General features: G+C 35.9%; 1 long non-coding RNA gene across 2 annotated transcripts in view; it reads left to right on the forward strand.

The window, feature by feature from the left end:
- The window catches only part of LOC148946440 (uncharacterized), a 260,044-nt gene that overhangs the window by 230,442 nt on the left and 14,523 nt on the right, over positions 1-15,079 (forward strand). For both annotated transcript variants that reach the window (XR_016142635.1, XR_016142636.1), the window contains one exon: positions 8,701-8,784. This is a non-coding gene — a long non-coding RNA (uncharacterized LOC148946440). The remainder of the gene's footprint in view (positions 1-8,700; positions 8,785-15,079) is intronic.

Genomic DNA, 15,079 nt, shown 5'->3' on the forward strand with positions numbered 1-15,079 from the left:
AAAACATATTTTATAACCGGAAATCAGCTACGCTGAACAAAATGGTTATCTCAAAATTTTGATTGGATGTGTTTGGGGAAATGATTGGCTTGGGGGGGCTAGTTGCCCTCCAATCACTTTCGACTATTAAAAAGGGCACTAGCCCTTTGAATTTCCAATCGAATGAACCTTTTTTGAAGTTTCTACGACAACGCCTTCTATAAAAAAACCTCTTATGCCCCCAGGGCATAACTTAAAACCCTTGCCCTGAGGGTTGTGGGGGTGTGTCCTCCTCAAAAATATACTTTCTCTCTGGAAATCAACTACGCTGAACAAAATGGCTATCTCAAGTTTCTACGACAATGCCTTCTATAAAAACCTTATATGCCCCCAGGGCATAAGTTAAAACCCTTGCCCTGAGGGTTGTAGGGGAGTGCCCTCCTCAAAAACATATTTTATAACCGGAAATCAGCTACGCTGAACAAAATGGTTATCTCAAAATTTTGATTGGATGTGTTTGGGGAAATGATTGGCTTGGGGGGGGCTAGTTGCCCTCCAATCACTTTCGACTATTAAAAAGGGCACTAGCCCTTTGAATTTCCAATCGAATGAACCTTTTTTGAAGTTTCTACGATAACGGCTTCTACACAAACCTTATATGCTCCCAGGGCATAACTTAAAACCCTTGCCCCGAGGGTTGTGGGGATGTGTCCTCCTCAAAAATATATTTTCTCACTGGAAATCAACTACGCTGAACAAAATGGCTATCTCAAGATCTTGAATGGATGTGTTTGGGGGAAAGATGGGCGGGGGGGGGGGCGCTAGTTACCCTCCAAACACTTCCGACTTTTAGAAAGGGTACTAGCCCGTCAAATTTCTAATCGAATGAGCCTGTTTTGAATTTTCTACGACAACACCTTCTATAAAACCTTATATACCCCCAGGGCATAACTTAAATCCCTTGCTTTGACGGTTGTGGGGGTGTCCTCCTCAAAAATATATTTTTTATCTGGAAATCAACTACTCTGAACAAAATGGCTATCTCAAAATTTTGATTGGATGGTTTTGGGGGAAGGATGGGCGGGGGGGGTGGGGGGCTAGTTTCCCTCCAAAAACTTTTGACGATTAAAAAGGGCACAAGCCCATTGAAATTTACTATCTAATTTGCCTTTTTTTAAGTTTATACGACAAAGCCGTCAATAAAAACCATATATGCCCCCAGGGCATAAGTTAAAACCCTTGCCCTGAGGGTAGTTGGGGAGTGTCCTCCTCAAAAACATATTTTATAACTGGAAATCAGCTACGCTGAACAAAATGGTTATCTCAAAATTTTGATTGGATGTGTTTGGGGGAATGATGGGCGTGGGGGGGGGGGCTAGTTGCCCTCCAATCACTTTCGATTATTAAAAGGGTACTAGCCCATCGAATTTACAATCGAATGAGTCTGTTTTGAAGTTTCTACGACAACGCCTTCTATAAAAACCTTATATGCCCCCAGGGCATAACTTAAAACCCTTGCCCCGAGGGTTGTGGGGGAGTGTCCTCCTCAAAAACATATTTTCTATTTGGAAATCAACTAAGCTGAACAATATGGCTATCTCAAAATTTTGATTGGATGTGTTTGGGGGAATTATGGACGTGGGGGGGGGGGGCTAATTGCCCTCTAATCACTTTCGACTATTCAAAAGGCACTAGAACTCTCAATTTCCAATCGAATGAGCCCCTTTTGAAGTTTCTACGACGACCCCTTCCATATGAAGTGCCCAGCTCTAAAGGAAAAAATAATAAACAGTACATTGTGCCAACATCGTTCTTATATGTCCTCAGGGCATAACTTAAAACCCTTGCCCCGAGGGTTGTGGGAAGTGTCCTCCTCAAAAACATATTTTCTATCTGAAATCAACTATGCTGAACAAAATAGCTATCTCAAAATTTTGATTTGATGTGTTTGGGGGAATGATGGGCGTGGGTGGGGGGGGGGGCTAGTTCCCCTCAAATCACTTTCGACTATTAAAAAGAGCACTAGCCCTTTGAATTTCCAAACGAATGAGCCTGTTTTTAAAATTCTACGACAACACCATCTATAAAAACCTTATATGCCCCCAGGGCATAACTGAAAACCCTTGCCCTGAGGGTTTTGGGGGAGTGTCCTCGTCAAAAACATATTTTCTATCTGAAAATCAACTACGCTGAACAAAATGGCTATCTCAAAATTTGGTTTGGATGTGTTTGGGGGAATGATGGTCGTGGGGGGGGGGGTTAGTTACCCTTCAATCACTTTCAACTATTAAAAAGAGCACTAGCCCTTTGAATTTCAAATCGAATGAGCCTTTTTTGAAAATTCTACGACAACACCATCTATAAAAACCTTATATGCCCCCAGGGCATAACTTAAAACCCTTGCCCTGAGGGCTGTGGAGGAGTGTCCTCCTCAAAAACATATTTTCTATCTGGAAATCAGCTATACTGAACAAAATAGCTATCTCAAAATTTGTATTGGATGTGTTTGGGGAAATGATTGGCTTGGGGGGGGGCTAGTTGCCCTCCAATCACTTTCGACTATTAAAAAAGGCACTAGCCCTTTGAAAAAAATACTGGGTACGGCCTTGGTTTCGTTATGTACTGTTATGGAGCAAATTCTGTCCGTAACGTAGGCAGTATTAAGTAGACCCGAGCTCCACTTGAGAGTTAAACGTGGCAATTTTTTGTTACGTGTTCGAAAAGTCAATACAGCAATACAATACAAGTCAATACAAGTTTGCTGATGATAATTGTCATGATTTTAGGCGATGAGTGTGTTTGTTTTATGGATTTTCACGTTGGTTCTATTGTGAAAGAGCTTCTTTAAATTTGAAAGGTTATACGTACCGTAACTTAGCATCGAAAATTACATGCGTAGTGTGAAAGCCGCTTAAGCTATGCTTTCAATACTAGTGCCGTATTGTCCTTGTGATTGCTTAATAAATACTGTTTTCCTTTATTTTACAAAGCTATTTTTATGGCTCGTTCCAAATTTGTTATAATGAATAGATATGTTAGAGAGTACACAAATATCACGACAACAAATCGTCTCAAATTAGCAAATATTATGAAATATAATATAATATTAGATTAAAATATAATATGAAATATGAAATAAAATATAAAAAATAATGAGATGAAATATAATATTTTATTAGATTAAAATGAACCTAAGGATTTTTTCTTCTCATTTTTCTTACAAATCTGCAGTATGGGATGTGTGCCTTGAGAATTGAAGGACCTGTGCTTTTGGCCTATTTGCAACGTTAGGCGTTCTCTTTTCTTGTGTGTGTGTTTTTTTTTGTTTTTTTTTTATTCTACATTGATGCTTAATAAAAAAATCTTTTCTAGCTACGAAAATTTTGATCGTTTTTCTATGGCGAACAAAATTGTTAAAAATGGCGCAAATACGACGACGACAAATCCATTATTAAACTAGCGTATAGTAATAGATAAAACTTTTTTTCCGTTTGAATGTTGAATTGCAGTACATAATCAAACTAGTTATTATAATTAAATTGAAATAATGGATGTATTTTGTTGTTAAGTATTATTACAAAACAGCATTATGTAATGTTGTTATGCTCTGATAAGACACAGCTCTTCTGAATTAAACATTAATTTGAGTATTCTTTACTCACACTCTTCGCGCAAAATTGTGTTATAGAATAGGCCTTTTCCGTTTTGTCATCTGTATTCAAAGCAATAAAAGTATAGTCAGTGATAAAAGGGCCGCTGGGGAAGTTTTCTGGGAGTGGGGGCAAGTACTGCCACGAATTTTGTTTTTAACAGGAAATAGAACGGAGTATTTCTGATTATTTTACTCTTCTGATACATTTTTAAATTTCTTCTTCCTTCCAGGGGGAGGGGTATTCCCGCTAACCCCTATCTGTAACCGCTGACGTTGAGTGCTATGGCGTACTGCACATGGATGTAGGAAGCAACAACTCAATCAACTTAGTCAAAGCTAGTTAACAAGTAATTGTCTTAACTGACCGTTCATTTTGTTTTGATTGTAAATGCGCCATTACTTAGGCAAATGGCCGCCTAAGCCAAAATGCTATATTAAGAGCTTCTGATTGTTTTAAACTTACTTTTGGTAAGAAATTTTTTGCTAGATGGAATCGTGGCCGAATGTGGGCCAAAATCACAAGTTTGTACACTACTATGGTATGAACTCTTTTTTTTTACCTAAAAGGGACTGAACTTTTGAATATTTGTCCAAATTACCCATCTATTAATGTCTTACACTTACTATCTCGACATGACTACCCTTACTGAAATAACAAAAATAATAAAAATAAAAATCAGCAATGAACCTCCTCGGAAAAAAATAAATATTGTATTTTTGTCTATAGGGGCTTGGAATCTCCGCTCTAGGGTTCTTGTACATTTAGAACGTGATGGTAGAGTTGGCATATAGAACGTAATTCTTTTTATTGTGGTTTCTCCCTTTTCTCTTTCCTCTAAAATTTTGCAAGTTTACTCGTGTGAATCATTTTTCTCTGATAAACAAGTTTTACCTGTTTGAAATCATTTTAAAAGTAAATCCTGTGACCTATGCAATACCAAACATCTTTTATTCATAGTTTTGGTCATCACTCACAAGGGTCTCTGTATACTTACCGTTCACTGCCATTAAGTTCCTAAGCCCCCAAGAAAGTATAAGAAACCTAGCTTAGAAAAGCCCGAATTAGCAGAGAAAACATTCCAAATCATAATTTTCGGACAACAAACACCTACGAAATGCTAAGAATTACAGCTCAGAAAAGCCTTAATTAGAAAACTAAACATCCCAAGTTATATGTTTCAGACAGCACACAGCTACGAAAGCCTGAGAGACCTAGCTCACAAAGGTCCAAAATAGCAAACTAAACTTCCCAAATCATAAGCATAAGACAAAAACATCAACGAAAGGCTAAGAAACCTAGCTCATAAGGGCAAGAAATAGCAAACTAAATATCCCGAATCATAAGTTTCAGACAACACATTCCTATGAAAGTCTAAGAAACCTAGTTCAGAAAATTCCAAATTAGCAAAAAAACACTCAAAATCATAAGTTTCAAACTTGTCAAACCATGAAAGGCTAAGAAACCTAGCTCATAAAGGCCAGAAAAAGCAAACTAAACATCCCAAATCACAAGCATATGACAAAAAACATCAACGAAAGGCTAAGAAACCTAGCTCATAAAGGCCAGAAATAGCAAACTAGACATCCCAAATCATAAGCATAGGACAAAAAACATCAACGAAAGGCTAAGAAACCTAGCTCATAAAGGCCAGAAATAGCAAACTAAAAATCCCGAATCATAAGTTTCAGACAAGTCCTGTCTAAGAAACCTAGTTCAGAAAAGCCCAAATTAGCAAAAAAAAAACCTCAAAATCATAAGTTTCAAACTTGTCAAAACCCGAAAGGCTAAGAAACCTAGCTCATAAATGCCAGAAATAGCAAACTAAACATCCCAAATCATAAGAATAGGACAAAACATCAACGAAAGTCTAAGAAACCTAGCTCATAAAGGCCAGAAAAAGCAAACTAAACATCCCTAATAATAAGTTTCTGACAAACACTCAAAATCATAAGTTTCAAACTTGTCAAACCCCGAAAAACTAAGAAACCTAGCTCATAAAGGCCAGAAATAGCACACTAAACATGCCAAATCATAAGCATAGGACAAAAAAACTCAACGAAAGGCTAAGAAACCTAGCTCATAAAGGCCAGAAATAGCACACTAAAAATGCCAAATCATAAGCAGAGGACAAAAAACCGCAACGAAAGGCTAAGATACCTAGCTCATAAAGGCCAGAAATAGCAAACTAAAAATCCCGAATCATAAGTTTCAGTCAAGTCCTGTCTAAGAAACCTAGTTCAAAAAAGCCCAAATTAGCAAAAAAAAACCTCAAAATCATAAGTTTCATACTTGTCAAAACCCGAAAGGCTAAGAAACCTAGCTCATAAATGCCAGAAATAGCAAACTAAACATCCCAAATCATAAGCATAGGACAAAAAACCTCAACGAAAGGCTAAGAAACCTAGCTCATAAAGGCCAGAAATAGCAAACTAAACATCCCGAATCATAAGTTTCGGACAAACACTCAAAATCATAAGTTTCAAACTTGTCAAACCCCTAAAGGCTAAGAAACCTAGCTCATAAAGGCCAGAAATAGCACACTAAACATGCCAAATCATAAGCATAGGACAAAAAACCTCAACGAAAGGCTAAGAAACCTAGCTCATAAAGGCCAGAAATAGCACACTAAACATGCCAAATCATAAGCATAGGACAATAAACCTCAACGAAAGGCTAAGAAACCTAGCTCATAAGGGCCAGAAATAGCAAACTAAAAATCCCGAATCATAAGTTTCAGACAAGTCCTGTCTAAGAAACCTAGTTCAGAAAAGCCCAAATTAGCAAAAAAAAACAAACACTCAAATCATAAGTTTCAAACTTGTCAAAACCCGAAAGGCTAAGAAACCTAGCTCATAAAGGCCAGACTTAACTCTCTACTGGAGCTCGCCTACTGGAGCTAAGCCCAAATTAGCAAAAAAAAAAACAACACTCAAAATCATAAGTTTCAAACTTGTAAAACCCCGAAAGGCTAAGAAACCTAGCTCATAAAGGCTTGAAATAGCAAACTAAACATCCCAAATCATAAGCATAGGACAAAAAACGTCCACGGAAGGATAAGAAACCTAGCTCATAAAGGTCAGAAATAGCAAACTAAATATCCCAAATTAGCAAAAACAAGACAATAAACATTATAAGTTTCAAACTTGTCAAACGACGAAAGTCGTTTGACAAGATCTTAAGAAGGCCCGAAATAGCGAAGTAAACACCCCAAATCATAAGTATCAGACAAGAGACAGCTACGAAATGCTAAGAAACCTAGCTCAGTAAAGCTCTAATTAACACATTAAACATCCCAAAACATACGTTTCAGGAAAGTCAAACCACGAAATACCACTTTAAACATCCCAAGTGATAAGTTTCAGACAACACACACCTACGAAAGGCTAAGAAAACTAGCTCAAAAAAGTCCTAATTAGAAAACTAAGCATCCCAAATATTGGAAAGGTCTCTAACGTTGCTAGAATAACCTAACGGTGCCAGCTTATTTGACAGAGTCGAATCGATGCCACTACTGGCTTACGTTAGAGAATAGGTATCGTGGTCGAGTAGTTTCAAGGTTTCTACAATTTCATCCCGTATTGATATCACAACCAATGGGGGTTTGAAAATTGTACTACCTTTGCAGGAAGTAAGGGCCAAACCATTGGGCCCGTGGTGCCACGATCTGCGTCACCACTAATATCTCTATAACCTTCTCTTTGGAGGGAAACGAACCCCCTGACGATATTGTAGTGACGGTACTTCTCGAAAACTCTTTTCCAACCCTGCCAGGGATCGGGGGGAAATCTCGTACAGTTGTAGAAAATAATTGGCTTTTATTTTCCAATGTCAACTCCGACAAAACTCACAAAACATTAACATGGAAACATAGACTCTGAAGTCTATAAACGAACTCTGAGATCTTAAAGTGAATCAAACAAAATCACTATTTTCATAAAAGAAAGGTTTTGTTGGGGTTGACCAGAATGGCACGAACCAATCCAATAAATAAGACTTTTTGGCATAACATTATCTTTCAATGACCGAGATCAGCCGGACAAAAATAGATTCTAACCAAAATTTTACTTATTGTGAAACGACTGCCTTAGCAAGGATAATTTAGATTTTACTTTCAACTTATACTATAAGCAAATATAATAAAAAAAGAAACGGGTCCCTTATCTGAAAAAAAGGGGCAGAGCCCCAACACCGTATCAAACGTTTCAGACAATTAAAATCACGACATACCAATTTAAACATCTCAAGTGGTAAGTTTCAGACAATATATACCTACGAAAGGCAAAGAAGCCTAGCTCAGAAAGTCCTGAAATAGGAAACTAAACATCCTAAATCATGACTTTTAGACAAAGACACCTACAAAAGCCTAAGAAACCGTGCTCAGAAAAGTCCAAGTTAAGCAAACTAAACAGCCCAAATCATGAGTTTTAGACAAGTCAAACAACGAAATACCAAACTAAACATACCAAACTATAAGTTTCAGAAACACTAATGGATTGCGTAAAGTTTTTATTGGATATAACCTTGTTTGGCTCATGGCAATCTAAATTCGGAAGTGTTTCGGCAGAATTTGCTAACCTTCATATTAAACTTTTATTGTACCATTGGAAATGTTCAGTTCCTAATATCTCTTTAGATATGAAAATGCATATTTTAAATTTTGGTAATTTCTTTACTTCCAAGTGAATGTCTGAACTTAAAAAATATATGAATTTAATTCGATACTCACCCCATTAATAATCTCAGAAACAATGTCATACCGCTCATTGCATTTCGTGGTGAACAACGATGTGAGACGTGGGTCTTTAAAACGTTGAAAATTCCACCTTTATATTCAGAAACATATGAGCTGTTCAAAGAACAACCTCTTCATGAAAAACGGATGAAAAAAAATATATATTTTAATAATCTTTGACGTTTACTTATATGCTTGAAGCTGAAGAATGTGTAGGTAGAAGTACATTTTAGTGTAATTGGCTTTCAAAAAATAAAACAAAAAATATGGGTACCTCCACATCTGTGTGCTCATTAATATTTGCTCGCACTGTATTCAACTTTTGTTTTATTACAGATTATTTGTCAACTTCTAACAAAATAAGGAACGAATGATTGGTCCTTAGCGACTTCATATCCAAACCGTAGATTGACCAACTAGGTAAGTGCCTGTTTTTTTTGCTCTCATTTTTTTTCTGCTTTTGATCTGTGTGTAAAATTATACATCTCTAGGGGTTGCATCTTTCTCACTATTAGGCTCACTAATAGTTGTCGTTTCCTTTTTTCGAGTTATAACAGAGATGGGTGTGTCCATTCTGGAAATGTAATTCCCGGGCCACATCATAGTCATAGTTGTATATAAAATCAACATTGTGTACAACTTACATAGCGATTAGTATATCCCGTTCGTAATTTGTGGAGTTGAACAATGTTTAACTTTCCAACGTATGATTTATGATTGATCAATGAGAGTAATATGGAACAGTAGTTTTTCTATCGGTGGAGATGGATCTGGCAAAATATACAAACACATAGTATAACCGGACAGTAGTTAGGAAGAAGATAGTGCTGATGCCTGTTTTTCAAAAGACTTCTTACCATTTTAAATTTTCCGTGGTTCTATCCCACTTTCTAGGGCTATAAATGGTTGAGATGGTTCAAAACGTTTTGCGAATTAAAGATGACAGACTGCCAAAAATTTTCCTTTTTGGCCAAACATCTAGGGTCAAACGAAAAGCAGCTCTCCCTCGAATGGGGTGGGAAGGAGTCGTAACAAAGGATTTGAAAGGGAATTGGGACCTCTTGGGAGGTTGTAGACAGGGAAGCTTTAAATAGACTGGGATGGAGGAGGAGCCTGTGCAGCTGTTTTGCCCTCAGGTGGCTCGGTGTTGCAGTTTGGTGTTAGTAGTTGTAGTTTTTGCATTACAAGTGTGACGCTAAAATAAAAAAATACATATAATTTATATTGTATATAATTTACATCATTAATTTATATCGAAATATAAATATAATTTGTATCGACTTGTGTGACTTTGGTGTGGCTTGGGTATATTGCAAACCATACTTCTGATTGTAAGGCAATTCCGAACATGGGAAAGGTCATTTTAACATTACATTGGCAAATTTAGTTTCAATCACGTAAAATTCAACTGGTCCAGTTCAAATTTTACGGAAAAGCTTAAGAGAAGAAAGTCATTTTTCTTCGACAGAAAGAAATAATTAGAGCCATCTACCATAAACAAGAAACATCATAAAATTAATCATAAAAACCCGAACGTAAATATTGTTTTTTTTTATTCTCCTTTTACTTTTGCTTTATTTTGGATCAGAAATCTAAGAGTCACTTTTACTGAAATTAAAAAATGGGTACGTTTGTTCACAATAGCTTGTGCTCGCAAAGCAATATATGACATATTTTTTAAAATAAGAAAATAGTTTTTATAAAAGCAAAAGAATATGCCAAATTTCATAAATTTTCTGGTTGGACTCGCAAAAATTAACAACTTTAATTTAGATTTTAATTTTAACCGATTTCAATTAAGATTTTTCAAGGTTTATAATTTTGTAAATTTGTCATGGATTTGACTAAATGCACCGCTATCGATTTTAGCTTTTCCTTAGTTATTTTTTCTTTAATCAAGTGATAATCAAAACATTGATTATAATAATAATAATAATAAAATAAATATTTGTCAACATATTTGTTTTAATCTTATTCCGGATGGTCCGATTTCTTTTAAGAAATTGAGAAATTTCAAACATCAATGTTAACATTTAAGATCTCTTCACCTTGATAAATGTCCCAGCTAATACTAGTGAAGGATCTCCTTCCTCGATGAATTATGGAGTGTAATCCCAAACATAAACCAAACTTTTCAATTTTGGAAGTTCTATAGCATCTTTTCTGGGTAATTGCCATAGGAATCGAGGAACTAGATTTACTCTAAGTATGGAAGATACGACTGACATTTGGTATATCAATCTTAGAAGTTGCTATTTCACGGAGATCTTTCCCAACTTCAAAGGATGATGCATCTCCATTATTTTGAATCCTGAGTGTTGATTGGATTGCTGCTTTAGTAATGTCGCATATGTATTTCAAAAAGACAATTCTTCAAGGAAAACTAGATAGTTCTCTCTGTAGTATTTTTCACGAGGCACGCGAATGTACTTGTAAATTACTCAGAACACACTCAAAGTATTTGGACAGCAGAATAATTGTAGCTACAAACATTTTGGATGCAAACCCGTTATACTTTACCCCACCCCCTGATGTATTCTGTCACCATGTATCCAATGCATTCTGTCACCCATCACTTGTCTTTGCGGCTGTGAAACCGGTTTTCCAAGATCTTACATTCAGATGAAGAACACGAGTGTGCTAAACTGGTTTCATAGCCACAAAAACAAGGGGCGGTTGAGTGTATTGGACTTCTATAATGTAGGCTAATATTTGCGCATTAGGGGAAGGGGGGTAAGGTATACCGGGTCAGCATGCAAAATGTGTTAGCTACAGTTATTGTTTTCTAACTTCACGGTGTCCAAATACTTTACTTCTTTGGTGTGTTCTTAATAATTAGCAAGTACCCGCGCAATTGCTATTTGGTTGTAGTCCGTTTTATGACTTCACCTTAAAGTATTAAGAACCATGAAAATTAAATATGTTTGTCTGGATTGCATAAACTTACTTAACCATACATATCTTAAAAAAAATCGCGAATTCATTTTTTGTAAGACTTCAGTTTGCATTTATTTAGTTTTTAATGGTAACGGGTGCTGGATGGAAGAAAAGAAAATGTGGGGGGAAGAATCAGCACAATTAGCTAAATACACGAAGGGACCAAGCAGGTTAAGAAGATAGATGGATAGATAGATCGTGTATTTCAAAAGCCCAAGAGCCATATACACGCAACAATTTATGAAAAATAAAGAATCACAACAGAACAAATTACGAAACACACATTAACATGATTCATAGCGAAAAATACCTTCTGGTAAATTATCGAGAAAATAAATTTAATTCCATATAATTATTAATAATTAATTGTAAAAACTTTTCCTTCTTTCTAATCCCTTCTCTATGTACGCACCAATACGAAATATTGTGGTTGGATTACTACTTTGTAAAATTTTAGGAAGCAGCAAAACAATCCCATGTAAATACTTTTCCCTTAAATCAGAGAGCACCGGGCACTTTCTTAGAAAATGGTCCAAATCTTGGTCCTCATCCCTACAAAGAGGACACACATACCGACCATCAGGATGTACTATCCCCCTGCCGAACACCATTGGTCTGCTCTGGATTGGAATGCAATTCGCCCTAAGCTGAATCCATCGACATAAAATCCTAGCCGGTAAATTGAATTTAAAATAAATTTCCTCTCCAAAACTAGGTTTAACCTGATTATAATGATTCAATGTAGCAGAATTTAAAACCAGCCCTTGCCAATACTGAATTTCTTGACCCTCTAAGATAAATCGTACCTGGCTTACTAAATTTGTTGGTAGATCACGGGAACTACCAACTAGATGTTGCTTTCCGTTAAAGGTGTTGGTGTCTTCGGTAATCAATAGGTTGTTAGTGTTGACTTTTTAAGGATGAAGAGCGTTTTACTTATTAGTTTTGCTTATGTATCTTAACGGTTCATAGTGGAAACACTGACAAAATGTGGAACTGCCCTAAAAGCTCCATAATTTTAAAATTAAGATAAAGATCCTCTAGCGCCACCGCTAGCGCATAGGGCCTAAAATCGCCGTTTCAGTTGCTGGGTCTTTTGCAGGGACAAGTAGCAAACCTGTCGCCCAACATTGCTGCAGCGGGGATTGATCCCTGGGCATCAATCCTCTTCACTGGATTGATGCCTTGTTTTAAAATTACCTTGTGGCAGCGAAGTAGATTGATGCCCAGGGATGAATCCCGCTGCCACAGGGTAATTTTTAAACAATCAAAAGGAAAATCCCAAAAAATCATGGGATACTTTTCTGTTATAGCGCCTATTTATATAGAAGCTAAGTAGAACCAGTTTCTTTGTTAGTTTCTTTCAGCTTAGCGTGAGACAAGACAAAGAGAAGTGAGAGAATAGATACAAAATATATAATTTGGGTTATATGTTTGCACATTGGGGGGGGGGGGGGTAAGTATTTGGACAGTGTAAAGTTAGAAAACAATTCTTACTACATAGTAAGCAGAACTATACCTAACATATTGTGCATGTAAACCCGATACACTTTACCTCCACCACCCTAACCCTGATATGTAAATATATAGCCCAAATTTGTTTCTAAATTATTTTAACTTAATTATTTTGTAAATTTCATTCAATACAGATCGCAAACTCAATGAAAACCGATTCTCATTAGCTTCTATATACCTAGGCGCTATAACATAGGTGCTATAACAGACAAGTACTAATCGTGGCTTTTGGGTATAAATAGACCTAAGGTGGGCCCAGGAGGCGAAAAATATTTTTTATTTTGATGTCCTTAGTACTTTAAAGTCTCGGTGAAGCCATTTTGGGCATCTCTATATTGAGTTACTATGTTCAAAAAACAAGGTCTCCCTTTTCTGGTATGGCACGGCGTCGTAGATCTTACCTGGCACAGTGGAATAAGTGTTCTAAGATGTCCACCCTGTGACGGAGAATGGGGGCTTCTTGAAATAGTTAAAGTTGCTGCTTAAAGACCCCTTGCGAATTGCTACTAAAATATTTTCTCCATGGCTACAAGCAACTCATTAGCATGTACTATGACATTGTTTACTATGCCATTGTTTGCATGACATTGTTTTTGTCATTTTCTTGCGTGACATTGTTTATTATGTACTGTAGGGGTGTATTTACCTGGCTGGAATGATTAGAGTAAATCATTCAGCTTATAAGGAACTTATAATAATATAAAGCATATAATATGAAATAATATTATATTATATAGAATATAATATGAATGCATTTAAAGTTTTATTCTCGTTAATTGCTTAAAATTGTCGATGCTTTGAAAAGTTGTGTTTTTTTGTGCTCTACTATAATCATATTATACCAGCAAGTATGATCACTTGAAATGGCTCGGCCCGCGACGAGAAATTTTTGGCCCAAAAGTTTAATAACTTCATTATTTCTCGTTTACGAAAAATTTAAGAGGCATATACATAGATGCGGTATGAAAAAGTATTTTTTTTTTTTTATAAAACCCTAATTCCTTATATGATCCTTTAAGCTAGCTTGAGAGTATATCAGAGGTCCCTACGGTAGAGGTTTCAAGCTCCTATCCCCTAATGTGAAAAATGTGGAGTAAAATTAAAACTTAAAAACAACCTAAAATTATTCCTATATGAGGGAGATGCCCATCCTCAATCCCTTGCTCATTACGCTTAAGTTGGACTTCAGTCAAAATTCTTCAAGAAAAACCGCTGAAATACAAGGGCCGTTGAATTAGGATAAGAAGCTGTTCTAAGCACTAAAAACATTAGTGTAATAAGTGAGGGATTGAGGAGGGGACAGCCCCATCATATACATATGGAGCGGTTTCTGTTCGTTTTAATGTTGCTCCTTACTTTCAGTTGAAAAGCTTGTTTGTTCTTTTAACTTTAATATTATCAAGGGTAACATTAACCATATAATGTAAACGATCTTATAACCAAAGACTGATTTAGCTTTCGAAAAACGTCTCAAAACGCTCAAAAAAGTATCTCTAAATGTCATGGACCTCTATGTAGGTCATGTCTCAAAAAGAGTAAGAAAAATTTTAGTTAGAAATCTGGTCCACGGACCCATTATTTACTTATATATTTCTTACTTTTACCTGTGGCTTCTTGTCTCTATCCTAAATTAATTAAAAAAAACTTTTTCCACAAAATAAGTTTTTCAAAGAAAAGTAAAGAACTCCATTAAACCAAAAATGAGCAAAAAATAAAATCAAATGATCTACCATGAATGAAACTACCCCAAATCAGCATCGACAAATAAATGAAACCCAAAATTAACATAAATTACAATAAATAACCGAGTCAAACTCAAAATAAGCAGGAATTAACATAAGTTTGGTTCAAAACCCCTATGTCTTCCCAAGGTCAGAACATAATTTGTACTTTACTGAAAAAATATAAATGTTCTTACTTTCATAATTTTAATAAATCAAATAATATTAACGTTTTGATTACTAAATATCAGTATATGTATATTTAACTGACAATTCACATTCATTTGTATTTTTTTCAATAAAGTGCAAATTATGTTCTGGTCTTGGGAAGGCATAGGGGTTTTGAGCCCTACTCATGTTAATTTCTGGTCATTTTGAGTTTGACTCGGTTATTTATTGCAATTTCTGTTCGTTTTGGGTTTCATTTATTTATCGATGCTGATTTGTGGTAGTTTCACGCTTGGTAGATTATTTGATTTTATTTTTTTGTCATTTTTGGGTTTAATGGAGTTCTGTACTTTTCTGTGAAAAACTTATTTTTT

The sequence above is a fragment of the Artemia sp. Qi Xiang Cuo genome, chromosome 12, assembly GCF_049724085.1.
Source record: "Artemia sp. Qi Xiang Cuo chromosome 12, ASM4972408v1, whole genome shotgun sequence".
Taxonomy (NCBI): Eukaryota; Metazoa; Arthropoda; class Branchiopoda; order Anostraca; family Artemiidae; genus Artemia; species Artemia sp. Qi Xiang Cuo.